Below are 20,772 nucleotides of genomic sequence, written 5' to 3' on the forward strand. Positions count from 1 at the left end.
AAATGTGCAATATACTGTGAACGTGTTACCCTATGTAGGAACTATTTAGTGGCGTACGCAGTAGCGTAGCTTGTTGAGGCACTATGCTACAAGCCACAATGTCACGAGTTCGATTCCCGATGAGGTAACTGTTTTTTTATTGACCTAAACTTTCCAGCCGCACTATGGCCCTGGTGTCGACTCAGCCTCTAACAGAAATGAGTACCAGGAATATTCCTGGGGAGTGCAAAGGTCGACCGGCGCCTAATGCTGACACCATCATGGCCATCTGTGAGCCGATTGTCTAGAAAATGTGGGAGCCTCGACGTCTCACAACCCTGTGGGACTGTTTCATGCAGTTATTTAAACAACTGTTTGTCCTGTTTAATCTTCCACAATTTATGTGGGTATTATAGTCAGGGACGCATTAAATTTGGCCAATTGTTGTATGCTGAGATTCAAATCATAAGCTCACTTCGCTTCCTCCTACAAGCATACCGTGTGGAGTATTTTGCTGCGGGCTAATTACATATACAAGCAGCCTTATACGTGTTCAAAAGTCCGTTCTCTGATTACTACATAGCCGCAAGAGGCCATAATGAATAATCCTTCTAGAAAGAATAAAGTAAAAGAATGTTACGAAACCGCAATTTTTGTATTTTTAAATACAGAGTTGTGTATTTATGTCACATATAACGTAAACTGGTTAATCGGCTTCTTTTCATGCAGTGGACCTGTACCCAAAATTCGGCAGTAGTCATCTGTTTTCCATGAGTGCCGAACCAGACTGGCTTTCAGAGCGAAACATGAGGTGTCAGACCGTAAACTGTTATTAAAGAAATCACGTTCTGTAGACAATATTTGACATGTTCAGTTATTTGGAAATTGCTGTTTCGACAGCAGAATTCGAGGAATAATCCGGGAATACAGTCACGAGTGAGCGACGAACAGAGAAGGTTTCAGAAGGAAATCTTTATTGTCTATTTCGATATATTTTCCTGGCATTTTTCTCCGGAGAGATCGAAGAGAACTACAAAAACACAAAGGACAGTTGGCTCAACATCAGTGATTCTACTCCCTCATAATGCCTGTCAGACGTGGTGCAACGAAGCTAATCGGTTCAGCGTCATGAAATGGGAATGAAATGCACAGGCAGCAGGTCACTCTTCCCTCTGACGTACCATACCTGTCCCTTACCATAGAGTCTCAGGAAAATTATGTACGTAATATTTGCAATGGTCGGCAATAACCGAATTTCGGGAACAAAAATACATCCACGTGAAAGTCATGAGCAGATCCAGTACTAATATACCGGTCTCGATAGCTCAGTTGTTGTGGCTCAAGGAGAAGATAATTTGTATTTCTACGCCTCAGAGGTGAGGAACTGAGGGTGTTTGAGAACAGGGTGTTAAGGAGAATATTCGTACCGAAGAGAGATAAATTGACAAGAGGCTGGAGAAATCTGCATAATGAGGAGCTTCATAACTTGTACTCTTCTCCAAGTACATGGGGCAGGGCATGTAGCACTAATTGCGTAGAAGGAATGCATATAGGATATTGGTGGGAAAGCCAGAAGGAATACCAAGACGTATGTGGGTGAACAATATTAAAATGAATCTTAGATAGATAAGATGGGATGGTATGGATTGGATTGATCTGGCTCAGGATATGGATCAGTGCAGGGCTCTTGTGAACACGGTAATGAACCTTTGGGTTCCATAAAATGTTGGGAAATTCTCGAGTAGCTGCAGAATTGGCGGCTCCTCAAGAAGGGCTGAGCTCCATGAGTGAGTAAGTAAGTAAGTACGCCTCAAAGCTATATAGTACTAACTGCAATATAGCCCATACACACCTTTTCAGTAATTATGATATACAAACATAATAACACTAGTCAGCGAGGTTGTTGTAACAAGAGTTACATCTTCTGGGATATAACGTCTTGTAGTCCGTTGAAAGTCAACCGACATTTCTGAGGAACATATCACCTCCATCTTCAGAGTATAAGCTGAACAAGATACCAGCGTGAGAGCACATGGCAGGCCGGACTACACGGCGTCATATCCCAGATAATAACATCCTTCATTGCAATCATTGTGAGAACATCAGTTCCTGCGTAGTGTTATAATAGTATAGGAAATGAATTTGAAACCTGACAGAAAAATGTTGCATCACGTCACAGTTTTATGTATTGAATTTGGAGCGAAAGCAGCGGACATTTACAGTTTTGGTCTCTTTCGTGGTGTTCGTATAAGTTATGTGAACCGTTATGTGAAAAATATTGTTTTAATGCTCATTAAAATTTTATTATCTTTAAATAACGCCATTGTCACAAACTGTGTTGTGAGTGGTGTGTACTTTCCGGTCTTGCAGCCACTTCTCATTTTCATTTTTATAATCAATAAAAAAGTATGATTTCATATATTTTGTTGAAGAAGTGAACATCTGTTGTTCAGTGTAGTTAGTTAGTTATTAGAGAGGGTGGGTTTCCCCATGCACTGAGACCTGTATTGGTCCATTGTGCTTCCCTCTATGATTTCTACCAGTCTCTATATCCTACCGGTACTGGTGCTTACCATCAGTCCCGCCCAGCCAGCGAGACCGACTCTACTAGCTGAGAGGTATCTATAATGCTTCCCCCATCTACCGGAGGAATTGGAAACTAGTTGGGCGGGAAACTTGGCCTAATTTTGCTCGTAGGTCTCCTAGAGACATGAGGTTCTTTTACGTACCGTAAAGCTACGACACGGGACCCACGGCTTAAAGTCCCTCCCGGAGGACTTGTTCCCTGAATTTTTCCGCCCTTAAAAATTCGACGATCTCCGCCGGGTATTTGAACCCGCGTATTACGAGTCATGAAGTGGGAACGTTATCTCTAGACTACGGAGGCCGCATCAGTGTAGTTAACATACCACCGTTTGTCTACAGTACATGCCTCTTAAGACTTTTCAAGGTGTAATTAACATCTGAAATTCAGTACACCCATTAAGGTCCTCGAGGTAATGCCCAAAAGAACTGAAATACCTGAAAAGTTTACTGTGTTCGAGTTCCAAGGTAGTTTCTTTCTTCTACATTTTCCACCTCCTGATAATTAAGTCTAAACGAAAAATAGAAGAGAACAATAGGTAATTTCTTTCCTGGCTTAATAATGAGAATATTGAACTTAGAAATTCGACCGCAAGATGTTTCAAAAGTCTCCAGCGCAGACATCAAGCTTACGTGTATGCGAGACGCGGCTTGTTAATACCAGAAAAAGTTAAATTTTTCTTTCCTTGTTTCTTCACCGCCATCTATTAGCCGATTGTGTATAAAATGTGTGAGCCTCGACGTCTCACAAGCCTATGAGCCTCCACGGCCTCTTACAGGGATAGCTTTACCTTTATCTTTTTTACCTTCCTTGTTTACTAGTGTGTTCATTTTTTTCGTCTGAATATGACAAGAAATCGTGTATGATTCTGTGTAATTGAAATAAAATCTTTCCAGTCATAACTTGCACAAAGTTGAACAGAAGAAACTAGTGACATTTCTACATTTACATCTTGTATCTCAAGCAAATATAATATGCGTGAAATCTCTTTTCTTGCAGGTACGTTCATCTCCTATGACACACAACCGAGTTCAAGACGCAGGTAATATAATATTTATTATTTTAAGTCATTAATAGTTATCATCATTATTATCAACAATAAGGATGGAGACATCAGTTGGACCGATTATGTGAGAAATGGAGAAGTGTTATTTAGAGTCAGTGAGCAGAGGAATATCCTACACGAAATAAGAAAACGGGAGGCTAATTGGATTAGTCATATCTTATGCAGTAACTGCCTTCTAAAATAAGTTGTTGAAGGAAAGATAGAGGGGCGGATAGAAGTGACCAGAAGACGAGGAAGAAGACGTAAGAAGATGCTGGATGACCTTGGGAACAGAAGAGGATATCCTCATTTGAAAGAGAAAGCTCTAGTTCGCATTAAGTGGAGGAACTGTTTTGGAAGAGACTGTGGACCTGTCGTCTTGACAGATTACTGATGAATGAACAAAAACAATTTTCTTGTTGCACTCTTCCAACTCAAAGTTACAATCTGAATTGGCCCATCTTTATTTTATTTGGTCTGCCTCTGCCTTTCGGTGTATACTGGTAAAATCTTTTATGAATTCGTCTTTCTTCCACATTATCCAATTGAAGGACTCGAGCTGTTTGCTGAAGATTTATATATTTCACTACCTCCTATAGTCAGGGGAAAGTCAACCGAGGTTTCAGAAGAATATATGTCGCCTCCCTTCTCAAGTTCGAAACGAAAACCAGTCAATAAACCAGCATGGAGTAGACAGCAAACAGATCTCTGCTAGCTGTTCCGTGCTGGTTTCTTGCGTTGCTTCTTTTTTTATTGCTAGTGGGGTGGGACTAAGTCCCTTGTACTGCGGTCACTTCTGGCCTATTTTACCAGCCCCATATGATAGGTGAGGGTGACTGTGGAGCAATTTGTGGAATGAAGATTGGCAGGGGAAACCGATGTACTCGGAGAAAACCTGCCCCAGCGCCACTTTCTCCACCACAAATCCTACTTGACCAGACCCGGGATCGAACCAGGGCCGCCGCGGTGGGAAGCCAGCGACTAACCGCTTGAGCTATGGCGCTGCCCTTTCTTGTTTGGCTTACTCCTCGACCCTGAAGATGGATCGATATTCCTCTGAAACTTTGGATTGATGGTTGACTTTCACCGGATTACACACTTTTATATCCCAGAAGATGTAACTTTCTGTAGTCACACCTGCGAGAACGTCAAATTTTAAGTCGAAAGGCAGTAGGGAAATCAAAAGTGACACAGCCGTCTAGCAAAACAAAATGCGTCAAGCGGCGCAAAAGGTGCCGTTTTAATTTGTCAAAAATGAACGGCCATGCGAATTTTGATGAAACTCATACAAGTTGTGTAGAATATATATGAGTATGTACACAACAATATTTATTCAGATCTTCCGGGTCGTTACACAGGAAAGTGATTTCCGTTTTGAATGTTAAAATGGAATTTTATTTGTAATTCAGTCGCTGTTTTTTTTAAATGGAACTGATGTTTAAACAGAACAACTATTTTCTTTCATTGATGTTTGAATGAGTCCTTTCCACTGGTTGAAGTCTGAGTGGATGTTGTGAAATACAAGTAGCCACACAGTAACGTAGTCGGTATGACGACTGCCTACGGGCCGGACGATCGAGGGGTCGGAGTTCGAGTAGGGCCAAGAATTTTTACTTCTCCAATCATCCAGATCGACTCTGGGGTCCATTCAACATCCTATACAATGGGTACTGGAGCTCTTTTCCAGGGGAAAGACGGCCGTGTCCAGAACGTGACCACTCACCTCCAACTAGTGGCGAGGTCAACAAAATGTGGATCTATACACAGGGATAATTTTGCCTTTCTTTACCTTTATATGCAGCTTCTGGACACTGACTTTCTAAGTTTCTTCCAAACCCAAAAATTTGACGGTTAAAATTCTGGAGAATTTACTCTACCCGGATTTGGCAGGTACAGTATAGCTTTGTTCGACACTTTGAAATAGCTGATAATATGAAACTAAAGTATCTAATCACGAAATCATATTCACGAAAGCCCGCCGTTAGTCCCTATCCTTAGCCAGATCAATTCAGGCCACATCACCTCATCCTATCTCTCTCAGATCCATTTTAACTGCACTGTTCTTATGAATTTCGTTGTAAACTGTAGGACCATTCATTTTTACAATTTTAACATATATATATATAGTGACGTGGACGGCGCAACAGGAAGTAGGGGTCACGTGAACTCTGCGTTTCCACGAGTGACGTCACGTACCCCCACCCCAACATTACTCAACGCTCGGTAAAATCCCCTTCCCGCTAGGATGTGACGTCACGCAACATGCGAGTCCGTGCAGCGACTATTTCTAGGCAATGCGTAGGTAGAAACACCTGACAACAATACCTGATATCTGTTGCCGAGCAGCAAGGTTTTCTCTATGTTGTCCGTGCCGATTCTAAATAAGGAACAGCGAACACTATTCAGGAGTAATGAGTATTGAGCCAGTTACCATTATCCAGTATGAGTTGAAGTCCAGCAGCTACGAGTTGAGTTGTATCGAGTGAATGGCAGTGACTTCAGCAGGAAAAGTAATTGTGATACTGCAGATGGCAGTAGTAGTGAAATTGTAAATTGTGTAACTGTAAGAGCGAGTGGTTATCCAGAACGGCGTGAGGTTATTTGTCGCGTGACACATACCCGACACGTGACAATATATTTATGCACGTGTACGAGTATATTACGGCAAAACTAAATAATTTGTATTTATAAATAATAATCAGTAATAACAAACAACACACAGAGTTCATATGGAGAGGTTCAATCTCAAGAAATTAAATGAGGCAGAGGGTAAAGAGCAGTATTGTGTTGAAAACTCAAATAGGTTCACGGCTTTGGAAAACTTGGAAACTGACGTGGATGTTGATAAAGCTTGGGAAACTATTAGAGAGAATATAAAAATGTCTGCCCAAGAGAGTCTAGGTTATTATGAACCGAAGAAGCATAAGCCATGGTTCGATGAAGGATGCTCAGAATTATTAGATCAAAGAAAGCAGGCCAAATTGCAATGGTTACAGGATCAAAGCGAGTTAAATGCGGATAATCTGAACAATATAAGACGTGAAACCAGCAGGCATTTCAGGAACAAAAAGAAGGAATATCTGAAAGACAAAATTGATGACCTTGCAATGAACAGTAAGAACAAGAATATTAGAGACCTGTATAGAGGAATAAATGACTTTACGAGGGGTTACCAGCCTAGCAGTAACTTAGTGAAGGATGAGAATGGTGATCTACTTGCAGGAGGCTAGAGAAAACTGCACAATGAGGAGCTTCATAACTTGTACTCATCCTCACGAATAATTAGAATGATCAAGTCAAAGAGGATGAGCTGGACAGGTCATGTAGCACGAATGGGGGAGACGAATGCGTATAGGATATTGGTGTAAAAGTCAGAAGGAAAGAGACCACAGGGAAGACCAAGGCGTAGGTGGGTGGACAGTATTAAAATGGATCTTAGAGATGTAGGATAGGATGGTATGGATTAGATAGATCTGGCTCAGGATAGGGACCAATGGGGGGCTATTGTGAACACGGAAATGAACGTTCGGGTTTCATAAAATGCTGGGAAATTCTTGAGTAGCTGCTGAATTGGCGGCTCCTCCTGAAGGGCTCAGTTCCATGAGTAAGTAAGTAGGTAATTAAGTAAGTAAATTACAAAGGATTGCCATAAAATTGGGAAGTATGATAAATCATGTAACATTGACCACTTTTACCGATAATTATGAGTAATTATCGGTTTTTATTCATAATTACGGACGTCCACTGGTTAGTATAATACACGGCGTTTTATGATGCAGTTTTAAATAATTCATGCATGCATGCATACTTCCGAAAGACTGAAGAAAGAGGGGTTACCAACCTATGCGTTTTGAATAATAGTGCGGATTTGCAACTTAAAGACAAAAGTAAGCTTTTGTTAGATTTACCTAGAAAGGTAAAGTAGTCCCTGTGCTTAACTGATTAAGCACTACGCCATCAAGGCGTATGGGGGATCAGATGTATAGATCCACATTCTCTTGAAGGCGGCACTAGTTGGAGGTGGGTGGTTAGCTTCACGCCCGACCGCTTTACTCCGGGAGAAGAGTCCTCGGTATGATAGTAGGCTGGGTGGTTCCCAGAGCTGGTCTAGACGCTCTTGAGAAGAGAATATTCTTGACTCTACCAGGACCCAAACACCGACCCCCCCAGTCTTCCAGCCCCTATCCAGTCACTATACCCACTACACTATCCCGGCTCCCAGATTTACTTATGGACGTTGTTAATTATGATTAATTGGTAATTATTTATAATTACTGGTAAAATGATTATTGGCACAATATTTACGATTGTTTTTGGTAATTCTATATAATTGTCCGTCATTATTTATAATTACCGGTTTATTCACATTTACCACAACACACACACACACACACACACACACACAGATATATATATATATATATATATACACATACTTACATGTATTCAAGTTGTCGGCGTTATATAACTATGAAGTTTTTCTTTCGATAAAAGCGAAACAATGAATTGAACGAAAAGCCTTTTCTCAGAACAAATAAACAATATGAAATTATTAGCTTCTAAGTTAGACGCCAGTTTATTTCAGTAGCCTCGTTTCTTCGTGTGGACAGTGGCTCCATTCCTACTTCGAAAGCTGTAATTGTTGAAACAACAGACAGACGCATCCGAATGTCCGTTGACAGGCAATGTGGTACCGATTCAGACCTTTCTGCAGTTGTGTATGTTGTAACTGTCATGCAGCTGGCGACGAAAGCGCATGTTTAACGTCAGAACACACTCCTCAGAGACATAAAGTACTAGAGAACTTTGTATCGCTGAAGTTCGGAATGAGGTATTGCAACCGGTTTAATGACGTTGCAAAGTGCTTAGTTCATCATAATATTAAGTTTATTTTTTATTTTGGCAATAAAACTATGTTTCTGTTTCTTTACACATGTTTTCAGCTCAGTTTTCTTACGTACACATAAACTTTATTCATTTATTCATCCATCAGTGGCTATACAGCCCTTTGTTGGGCCATGGCCTCATCTTCAGTTTCGAAATCTTTTTACACAGACGGTAGGACTCACTGGACGAGTGATCAGCCCGTCGCAAGGCCGCTACCTACACACGGGACAACACGAATACAGAATAAACGCACACACAGACATTCATGCCTTGAGTGGGATTCGAACCCGCGATCCCAGCGTTCGAGCGAGCGAAGACAGTTCATGGCTGAGACCACGCGGCTACTGTCATCAGCACACATAAATTGACGTACTTGCTCTAATTTAGATACGAATGTATATCCGTTCTATTCTGCTTGAAGTAGAGGCGAAAAATTGTAAAGATAGGTACATTCGTGTTCAGAAGGATATGTACGATTATATACCGAGTTAACAGGAAGTCCCAGCCAGTCAGTGTGTGTAAGTTGGGGAGTGTGAGTCATTAGTTCAGTCAATTACAATGCTAGTTAATGTATACGCCGGCCGTGCCAAAGCCGTTAGTCGCCATTATCCTACTGCGGCGGTCCGGGTTCGATCCTAGGTCGGTTTAGTGGGACTTGTGGTGGGCAAAGTGGCACTGGGCAGGTTTTATTCGAGTACTTCGATTTCCCCTGCCAATTAGCGTTCCATCGACTGCTCTAAACTCATCATCATCATCATCCGAGGCTGGTACAATAGGCCAGTTAATGGCCGAAGTACCATGTGGACTGTCTCACCCCCCCAAGAAACTAAAATAGAAACCAGATTTATATGCCACGGTGCCCCTCTGTCTGTGTTTCTGGCGCTTTAGTAAAAGTCTCTTGTGACAGTTTTATCTGCAGAATCTACACAGGATTAATGAGATGTCAGATTTACACAGAGGTGAAGATATAGGTTATGGTCCTAACTTGCCCTGAACTTCACCAAAATCAGTCTCGCATTCGAAGCAGGCGATCATGATATTTTTCAAGATACAGTCTCGAATTATCCTGAAATGAATGATTTAAGGTAAAGTCACTGTGCTTAAATAATTAAGCATTACGCCGTGAAGGCGTAAGGGGAGTGGATGTATAGATCCACATTTTCTTTATATCGGCACAAGATGGAGGTGAGTGGTCAGCTTCACGCCTCCGGCCGCTTTACATCCGAGGAAAGTGCCCCCTTTACCCACTGGGTAGAAGGTTTGGTGAACCCCAGAGCCGGTCTGGACGACGTGGAGAACAGAAAACTCTTGACCCTACCGGGACTCGAAATCCGAACCCTAGGTCGTCTAGCCTGTAGCCAGTTGCTGTACCGACTGCGCTCTCCCGGCTCCTGAAGAGAATGAGGTAAACTATGAAAAATCTCGGCCAGGATGTATAATATCAAGGCCGACGTCCTGGATTCCTACATCGGCTTGTTTCCTTCCACTATCAGCATCCTATTTACTTCTACATTTGCACAACTATCTGTGTACTGATATTAGAATTATACAGTATGTTTGATATACACTCTCACGCGGAACTGCTGCATAAGTAACGCTTCTATTCATTAGTTCTAGCAACAGACCAATTCCTAGAGCTTTTAAAGCAAAGAAACAAACTATACCGACCGAGCGACCGCCGCGTGGTCAGAGCAATCCGCAAGGCCGTTAATTTCAGTTATCTAGCCGCTATTTCCTTGTAATAGCTCCTCAATTATCATCACGAGGTTGAGTGGACCCCGTTTCAGACCCACTACTTCTCAGAAAAAAATCTGGGAGAGCCAGGAATCGAACCCGGACCTCTGGATCTGTAGCCAGGAACTCTGACCACTAGACCACAGACGCGGTCTTCCTATAGCTATTTCACTATTTATTTACAATATTTTAAGCGTCATTATTTAAAATCACAGTGGATACTGATGAACGCAACAACCAACAAAGCTTAACACATAAAAGAAGACAATAAATGTATAGTGCATTTCGTTAAATAGGATATAATTTGAAATTCAATAAAAAATTTCGGTTTATTTCGTGTATTACGTCTTCGTAGATGAGGGAATGCCAGATTTAGGATAAGTTTGCCTATATATTTTTATCAATTTCTTTCTTTTCTTGAATTGTATATAGTAATGTTCTAGTTTATTTATTTACAATTTTATCATTTTGGATTTATTTTTGTTCTCTTTTGTACACAGCCCCTTAATATGAAAGCTAATACGTTTACTTATTTACAATTACAAAGCCTTTGCGCACATACAGGACAGGAATACACAGGCAGAAACGTTAGGAGGGGAGCAGCTACATAAAGAGAAAAGTACGTGACTTGAACTTAAATTTCGAATTTTATATACCAGTTTTAAATTATAACTTATTTAGCAAAATCTACTCTAAATTACGATTTCAAATGCCGACTTTTAATTTATTTGAATAACAACACTGTAGTTGCTGCATGAGTGGGCCCTTTATTCGCTCTCGTCAGTGTGTATATATATGCCCTACCTGCTACGTTACTGAGGATGTATATTAGAGCAGCCGGATTCTGAATGTAGGTCGAAATATTTTGCTATATTACTGTAACGGGCGGATAGAAGTGACAAGAAGACGTAAGAAGATGCTGGATGACCTTGGGGACACAAGAGGATACTGTCATTTGAAGGAGAAAGCTCTAGATCGCATTAAGTGGAGGAATTGTTTTGAAAGAGACTGTGGACCTGTCGTCTTGACAGATTACTGATGATGATGATGATTACTATAACACTTTAACCCTTTAAAGACCGATTTTTTTCCAAACTAAATATAAAAATTCAGTTCGTACCTCACAGGAAACACGTTGTGTCTCCGATACAAGGACCAACCGGTTAATGCTGTTTAGAAAAACATCCGATGTTTATTGTGAGAACCATATGAAACACACAAACACAGTGTATGCAGAATTCTAGTATGTTAAAACAGGTCATGCATATAGTAACCATTAGGCTTTAAAAGGTTAATATATAGTTAGTTATGTAGACACAGAAGAACGTAAGGTAGCGATAATACTCGTACATACACAACTGCATGCTACAATAAGTAAAGAAGGAGATATTCTGCACTCTCTTAACCTGTTTTCTATCTGAGAATTTTAATATTTTCCTACAATTCTCACCAAAGTCTCCCAAATGGCCACTTACCAGGAGATTTCTCTCAAGCTGCTTATGTTTATTATTATGTTTACTCGAGCTGAATTTCCAGCATTTCCAAACCTTCTTTTATGACCAACATAATGCTGTATTCTAGTAACAACAAGGAAATGATATAATGTTCATGTTAACAAAAATTTCCTGTATTTACCTTACTGCAATAATTAGAAATTATTGCAATTTGCTATGTTAGCTAAGGCCAATGAATAATGCCTCTCGGTGTCATAGAAATAAACAAAATAGTTTTAAACACGTCTGAGACGTTATCTTAAGGAGTTTTCGGCGAAACTCTAGTGCAATTTAACAATGTTGACACTAGCTCTATAAATTTATAGCAACTTTTATTCCCTGCATCATAGACCACCCACATAACAAAACACCATGAAGATTTAAGAGACTAAAAAAAAAACTTTGTATCAAAAATTTGTTGGGGGAGGGATACAGAGATATATAACTAGCGGAATAACTCCCCTGTGCTTTAAACAGAGGATACAGCCATTTATACCTCATCTCATAAAACGTATCCCCTTCCGTATTCCAAATAACGTTACGACGTAACTTATACTATCGAATACGGAAATTATAAAGAATGACTGGTAGGATAGGCGAGGAGGAGGATAAAACTGCAGAAACTACGGAATTTTTATACGCAATCTCAGCGATCATAAGAAAGAAATATGATTTCTAGTGCTTCCTTAAACACATCATCACATTCCACAACAGATGGCTCTACTGTACGCATCACGGTAGTTCCGCACTTCCTTACAGAAAACAGAATTTTAAAATGTAGACATTTCAGTTTACACAACTACTGGAATGGAGAAAATGCCATAAAAAGTAACGTAATATTTTTCGCAACTATATTGGAACTTTCGAGTATTAAATCAAGGAACATGATTTGGGCAAGGCATGTGACATTTACAGAAGAAAAAGAAACAAAATAGAACTTTTGGCTAAACTTATCATGTGAAGGTACCATTTCGTAGATCTAACTGGAGACGGGGATGAATATGAGAATTGTTCTTGAAAAAGAGTTTATGAAGATGTGGACTGGGTCGAAATGTCGGAGCGTAGGTTGATACAGTGCTGATGCCTTATTGTGACGGAGATGCACCTTCCAGTTACCTGACAACGGGAAATGTTATCTGCCGCTAAAGGGAAATCCTGTTCCATCGGACAATTCAGTCGACTAGTTAATCACTTAGAGAAACATTACATTCGCCACGCACTGATCCAAGATTAGATAATATTTGCTACAAAAGATCTCACGGGAAAAGCAACATAGGTGACATCTCGTCAATGTCAAGATGATGTGTTCTCAAACGAAATATCGCGTTTTCTCCAATTCTCTGTGTTTTAAGTTTTATTTGTGGAATATTTGTGGTTGTTTGCATTGGGCCGGACTTGGCTTTTGTTATGTGTCAGCCATGTTGCTACCACCTTCACATTTTTCGATATGAACAGGCTGTTGCCGTAGAGCCTGACCTTCCAACGAATGCTGTTATTGATCGACGCTGTAGCATAGTCGGTTGAGATACTATACTACAAGCCGGAAAGTCGCGAGTTCGAGTCCCGATGAGGTGGATTTTTTTAAATTTATTTATTCTTTCCACATGCACTATGGCACTTGGGTCGTCTGAGCCTCTAGCAGAAATGAGTAACAGGAACATTTCTGGGGGGTAGAGGGCGGCCGACTGACAAACCTATCGCCATCTGTGAGCCCATTGTCTAGAGAAAATGGTGGAGCCTCGACGTCTCACAACCCTGTGGACCTTCATGGCCTGTTACGGGGGTAGTTTTACTTTTTCCTTACTTTCAACTTCTTATCCAGCAGGATGTACTTATAAAGTTTGTTCGTCATATGTTCCGCTGTTTGTTGCCCAGTGTTTCTATAAAGAATCATCGGAGGCCGGTTCCTAGGGACAAGATAACGGAATGTTTCGCCTGATTTTTTTTTCTGTGGCGCTACAGCCCCAATTTGGGCCTAGGCCTACCTCCATGAAACTCTCCGTTTCACTTCGGTTTACTAGATCTTAAACATTCGGTAGGACTCCTTGGGCGAGTGATCAGCTCGTCGCAAGGCCTCTACCTGTAAACAAACACAGAAAAACGCACACAAACATCCATGCCCTGAGTGGGATTCGAACCCACGATCCCGGCTTCCGAGCGAGCGAAGACAGTGCATGCGTTACCGGCCTAATTTACTGTTCATAATAATAACATGAGTTAGGCATGGCTAAGAAACGCTGACTGACCCAGCCTCAGTACATCTGCAATTATTGTATCGTGTCTTACTCTATATTTTACCATTACCACTCTCAGATCAAACCAACTATGTGGAATATTACTTCTTCAGAAGCTGATAGACGCTCAGTTCATCAAGAAATTATAAGCCATTTAGGCTTATCACCAGGCTTACAAGAGTCCACCAGCGCACTGAATCCATGATTGGTTGAACACTGTGCACAACTTTATAACATATTTCTTTAATATTTACGAGCATTTTAATATTTTCCTTCCATGTACGTAACATTACTCCATGTAGCCTCTTACCCTCAAATTTTCTCCCTAAAATTCAATAACCATATAAGCACATTTTATTTCCCATTATGACTGCAACATGCTCCCCTTACTTCACCCTCCTAGGTTTGATACCTCACACACTCACTCGTGGAGATAACTCTTCTTGCGAAGCGGCCAATTCTGCAGCTACTCAAGAACTTCCTAGCACTTTATGGAAACCGAAGTTCATTACCGTGTTCACAAGAGCCCTCCACTGGTCCCTATCCTGAGCCACATGAATCCAATCCATACCATGACATCCTATCTTTCTAAGATCCATTTTAATATTGTTCACCCACTTACGTCTTGGTCTTCCTAGTGGTCTCTTTTCTTCTGGCTTTCCCACCAATGCCCTATATGTACTTCTCTTCTCCCCATTCGTGCTAGATGTCCTGCCCACCTCATCCTCCTTGACTTGATCGTTCTAATATAACTAATTTGACACTACATTAAATATTATTCTAGGCCACGCCATAGCTCAAGCTGTTAGTCGCTGGTTTCCCATCGCGGCGGCCCGGGTTCGATCCCAGGTCTGGTCAAGAGGGATTTGTGTTGGACAAGGTGGCGCTGGGGCAGGTTTTCTCCGAGCACTTCGGTTTCCCCTGCCAATCTTCATTCCGCCAATTGCTCCACAATCACCCTCACCTATCATGTGGGGCTGGTACAATAGGCCAGAAGTGGCCGCAGTACAAGGGACTTAGTCCCAACCCACTAGCAATAAAAGAAATAATATTATTCTTGTAACTTAGCCAGTGGGAATGAAATTGGCAGGTAATGTAGCACTTTTGACAATTGAGGAATGCGTACATAGTTCAATTTAAAAACGAGAACAAAGTAAACTGAGATCGTATTCTTCACCGCCAACTTGAGATATAAAAATAAAGCTAAAATTTATATCTGTTTCTCTTCCGTCCTACCCGAAAACCGTGCAAATTTCAAGAGGAGGAATATATTCAGTATCATCAGCGTGTAATTGAAAGACGGGGGTACCCGTGTGCAAATGACCAAAACCTCGAAGTGGCAATTTCCTGGAAGCCCCAGACGTAAATTATGCCCACAGAACTTCGGCTGCCAATTAACATGGCAGTTTATTGCCTCCCCGAGTCAAAGCACAGGAATGCGTAACCAACCGCTTATTCTTAGCAAAATCCTTGCGTTCCTGCATAACTGTGGAACATATCGACCAAAAGAAATTGTACCGACCGAGCTGCCGGATGCAGGTAACTTTTCCGTAACGATTTGTTTGGGTTCCTGTTCAAGAATTCTGCCCCTGCGCTCAGTTTCTGCGCATTTCTTGAAAATTCCGATTAGAGCATAGGTAACGATTCCGTCTCTCCCCCTGTGAGCATGTGGGATACCGCTTGGTCAGACCGACGACAAAATCACATCGCGGGCCGTAGTTTGGAGACCCTTGTTCTAGACAATAGGCTCACAGATGGCGGCAGCGTTGTCAGCCTTACATACCGGACGCCCTTTACCCCCAACCCCCCAGGAATATTCCAGGTATTAATTTCTCTTAGAGCCTGAGTGGACCTCAGGGCCATAATGCGGCTGGAAGGATTAGGTAAATTGAAAAAAAAATCCAATGACCTCATCGGGAATCGAACCCCCATCTTTCCGGCTTGTAGCATAGTGCCTCAACCAGCTACCGCGTGCCCCCAGGCTAATTGTACAGGGCTATATATAGCCTAATTGCATGTGTCTTGTGCCCGAAAGTATTCATAGTCGGAAGTACATTTTGAATCATCTTTTGTCCTTACCTAAAATATAACAACGTGTCTAAATTGATTTGTTCACAACACGTTTAACCTATTTTCAGATCCAGGACAAGTTGACAGCCTTGCCTTCGAAAACTCCGTTATCTTGGCTCGTACTTCTCTGAAGATTCTCACAGATTTACCGTTACGGATATATTTATATAGCCATGCTTCCTTTAGATCCTCTTCGAAGTTATGTCAGTTTGAGAACAGCTTAGCTTGTTTCCTTCTACGCTTTACTTACAGAAACCTCCTCCTGTTTCATTCTTACGCGTGATTGTGTTGCCGAAAATCAATAAACACTTAGCAAACTGTTTGGAGATGGCCGGAGAGCTTCCCTGTCTTATCGGACACGAAATAAATTCAGACCAGCTTGTCATTGAACGCTGCCATTATTGTGATTCTGGTCTTATTCAGAGAAAGTTGGACCCAAGTTGAATATACAGCGTGTTTCATAAATTCTGTAAGCGTCTTCCTCTGGATAAGCACTCTTTGGATATTCGGTATTGAAGTGTCCCCAACAGTCTAACTCACATGGGAAGACATCTTGCTTGGGCTGCAAACTACATTTTTTAATGTTTTGGACTTTAGAATTCCTGTCGAATCTCTTGCCCTCGTGTAGGGACAATATTATGAGCATACTTTTACTTTCATTACTCCACTTGGTTATTATGTGGATGATTAATTCATAGATGGCCGTAAAATGAACTTCCTCGTGTAGCCGTTTAGCAAGTCACGGTAGCCACGCAGTTCGAGGCATGAACTGTCTTCGCTCGCTCGGACGCTGCCTTTGTGGGTTCGAATCCTATTTAGGGTATGGATGTTTGATGTGTGTATGCGTTTATTCTGTATTTGTGTTGTCCTGTATGTAGGTAGCGGCCTTACGACGGGCTGATCACTCGTCCAAGGCGTCCTGCCGTCTGTGAAAAATTATTTCGGAACTGAATAAGATGCCCGGGCCCTGAATGGGCTGGAAGAGCCATTGAAAAAATATTCTAGCCTTTTGCCTTTCAGAATCAGATCTGAGTTCCTGATGTACAGCCGTTGAATTGAAAATATTCCAATGTTTAACTCCATACTTTCTTTTTGTTTAACATTTTAATCTTTACATATAGCAGATTCCTTGAAGAATTGTTTTACAGCCACGTGTAAGTTCATTTCTTGTTCTAATCATGGAAAACTGTAAATTAATTCAAAATGTTTGTGAGTGTTTTGCTTCAAACTCTCAGCTCCAATTAGAAGAGCATTTCTTATTTAAAGTCATTAAGCAAATTCACTCCCGATTTACTTGAGAACACATTTGCTAAAAATGGTGTGCTCATTTTCAGTTACTCAAGTTTCTTCAAATGTGTAATTAATTGCTCGAAGTGGTGTTAATTTCAGTTACTGTGTATAGAAATGTTAGATGATTGAATTTTAAGAATAGTTTAGAACTGAATGTATTCCTTTCCTTACCGTAAATGCAAGAGGGAAGAGAGAAGTGTGAGCAGGTTGCAAGTGAAGAAAGCAGTCTTCTGGGATTTGGCACCGTGTATAAGTGGTGTTAACNTAAGTGATTTCGTTTTCTTTTCTTTTTTGTAAACGTTTGTTTTCCTAACATCCAACTAGTGTATTTTGTTCCACAGTTACAGCCTAACTAACTAACTAACTAACTAATTAACTAACTGCCTGACTACATGCAGCAGCCCCATGAAACTTAATTAATTAATTAATTAATTAATAAAGACATTTCCCGCCTTTTATACAACCCGAAGGTTCACAACTCTGAACACAAGAGCCCGCCACTGCTCAGTATTTCGAGCTATTTGAATCAAATCCACGATCTTATATTTTAACATTTTAACATCATCATTTCGCCTAAATGCTCCAAAGGGTTTCTTGCTTTCAGATTTTCTAATTTAAAATCGGTATGGACTCCCATACCTCCCCATGCGTGTTACATACGCCGCCAATTTCATCGTCCTTAATTTGTTCCCCTAAATATTGTCACGTGTCCGGGGATCAGTGACTAATTATAAAAGGCTCTGGATTGGATGATTTGATTTATTGGAACTTCTTTCCAATTACAGCTCACAATTAATAACTGCCTAAGGGGGCCCATACACGTACGAGTCTGGCTGGCGAGTCCGACTCTTTATTATGTCTAAACATATCAAAGTCCCTCTTTCTCTCGAACTGACACTAACCGGGTGCCGCAAGAAGGTCATGGTTTAAGAAGGGGACAGAAATAACCGGTTCCACGGATTTGAACAAAACTCGTATACGCTGTATAGAGCATACGCAAGTATGTTTACAAAAGGAGTTATTCAGCTTCGTTAGTTCGTTACACAGACAAATAGTTTCCATTTTGAATCAAATAAAGAGGCATGTTAAGTAGAGTTCAATCGCATTTTATTGGGACTGATGATGTAAAGGTCCCTTGCTTTCGTGGATTGTAGTTTGAACCCTTCTCTTCGCGTTGTCGATGGCTGATCGGGTGCTTCTTGTGATACGAGAGACCACATACATTCATTACTTTGTTACAGTAACTTCAGAGGCTGAAGCTGTTCTCTCTGGGTTCTGTGCCCCAACTGTATGAGTTTCGTCCAAACATGGAGATCAGAAGGAGTATAATCTGAAGAACTGAGTTGCAGTTCTGTGAATTTGACAAATTCTGCTGTAGCATCCCCCGACACGTTGGAGAAGCTGGTAATATAAATGTAAGAATGCCAATTAAGGGTCCAGCTAGGGCACGCGGTAGCATAGTTGATTGAGGCACTACACTACAAGCCGGAAGGTCGCTTGTTCTAATCCGGATGAAGTCACTGGATTATTTAATTAACCTAATCATTGCGCCCGTGTTGTGACCATGGGGTCAGCTCAGCCTCTAACAGAAATGAATACCATGAATCTTCCTGGAGAGTAAAAGGCGGCCGGCGCATAAGGCTGACAAACTTACCGCCATCTGTGAGCCGATTTTCTAGAAGATAAGGGAGTCTTGACGTCTCACAATCCTACGGATCTTCATGGCCTGTTACAGGGTTAGCTTTACCCTTTTTTACCTTTGGGCCCAACAGAATATAGTTCACATTTTCACCTGATGACGGAGACAGGGTCAGCATCCGAAACTTTTGTTTTTCTTTAATCACAATTATACAACTGAAAACATTTAGTGCATGTGTCAGTTTAATAACACATGATGGACACAACCCTTAGTGTGCGTTGTTCCCAGAGAATGAAGAACCAATTCACATGATGATGATGATGATCATCATCAGTAATCTGTCAGACGACAGGTCCGCAGTCTCTTCCGAAACAATTCCTCCGCTTAATGCGATCTAGAGCTTTCTCCTTCAAATGACAGTATCCTCTTCTGTCCCCAAGGCCATCCAGAATCTTCTTACGTCTTCTTCCTCGTCTTCTTGTCACTTCTATCCGCCCCTCTATCTTTCCTTCAATAGCTTCTTTTAGAAGGCAGTTTCTGCGTAAAACATGACCAATCCAATTAGCCTTCCATTTTCTTATTTCGTGTAGGATATTCCTCTGCTCACTGACTCTAAGGTTCGAATTTTATGGCCTACTGAGAACTGCTGGGTCTATTGAAATAGCAGTAATATTCATGCGCCTTATGCACGCACAGTGTTTCTCGGTAAAATAAATCCAGCGGACAAACGTAAAGGGAAATCGGTACGAAACAAACGGTAGTTAAATCAAACATCACTGACCTCTTTAAAGTTCTAATCAGAGCCAAGAATTTTATTCGATCCAGCCATTCCGCCAGAGGAATACAAACAATTCTTTATATACACTTTTCCGAATGCTTTCCGAGATTGAGTTCTGTAAAATCTTAAACAATGTTTGCGAGAAACAGGTAACAGATCTATTTTTGTTTGTGACCTGACCTCAATAAATTTTGGTGCGTGGGCTCATAAACCGAACATTCTATTCTGCAGGCAACGTTTAAAGTGTCATCAGATAGAATATTTCACTGTGTAGTTTATTTTAGCCTCATTGAATGAAATCACTTTAGGATTTTATAGGTTAGCGACTGTTTTTACAAGTATGTGGGTTGTACTGAAAGATGTAGAAGAGGTTTTATGTAAACTGTGTGTGGAATGAAAAGAGAGCAGTAACGTCTCAGCGCATGCGTTCACATCCATCGACTCAGGTTTCTACGCCGTGATAGGTGGGAGCCGGTATAGCTCAGTCAATCCAGCGACTGGGCTACGGGCTGGGCGGCCGAGGGCTATAGGTTTGATTCCCAATAGGGGCAAGAGGCATTTCTCTTCTCCATAACTTCCAGACGGGTTCTGCTACCCACTTAGCCTTCTATACGGTAGATATCGTTTCTACTTCCATGGAGGTAAAGCGGCAGGAGCGCGAACCTCACTGCTCACCTCCATCTAGTGCTGAGGTTAAGAATGATGGAGCTATACCTCCGCTCCCACTTACGTCTTAATAGCGTGGTGCTTAGCTTTACCTTTACCTTTTACTCCATGGCACGTCGCGAGAATGTGGATGTGTCTGTGCTTGAGGTATTGTCCGCTGCGTGCCGCTGTTGTACTGCACCCAGCAACTCAGTGCCTTAAAATGAAGGAGAAATTGTCTTCGCTTGAATGCGCAAGATCTGAACAACGCGCTATTAAAATGAGAGTTAATTATGTTCATATTTGTATACATTTCTTCGCCCCCGGTTTGACTGATTATAATTCGTGATTCGTATTCTGAATATCCCGGGTTCGATTAAGGCTCTGAGGTCTG

General features: G+C 41.3%; 1 protein-coding gene across 1 annotated transcript in view; it reads left to right on the top strand.

Moving 5' to 3' along the window:
- The first annotated feature begins 3,586 nt into the window (after positions 1-3,586).
- The window catches only part of LOC111868344 (G-protein coupled receptor 84), a 92,315-nt gene continuing 75,129 nt past the window's right edge, over positions 3,587-20,772 (top strand). The window contains exon 1 of the mRNA XM_023858904.2: positions 3,587-3,605. The gene's annotated coding sequence lies outside the window, so the exon portion shown is untranslated. The remainder of the gene's footprint in view (positions 3,606-20,772) is intronic.

The sequence above is a fragment of the Cryptotermes secundus genome, unplaced genomic scaffold, assembly GCF_002891405.2.
Source record: "Cryptotermes secundus unplaced genomic scaffold, Csec_1.0 scaffold1932, whole genome shotgun sequence".
NCBI lineage: Eukaryota > Metazoa > Arthropoda > Insecta > Blattodea > Kalotermitidae > Cryptotermes > Cryptotermes secundus.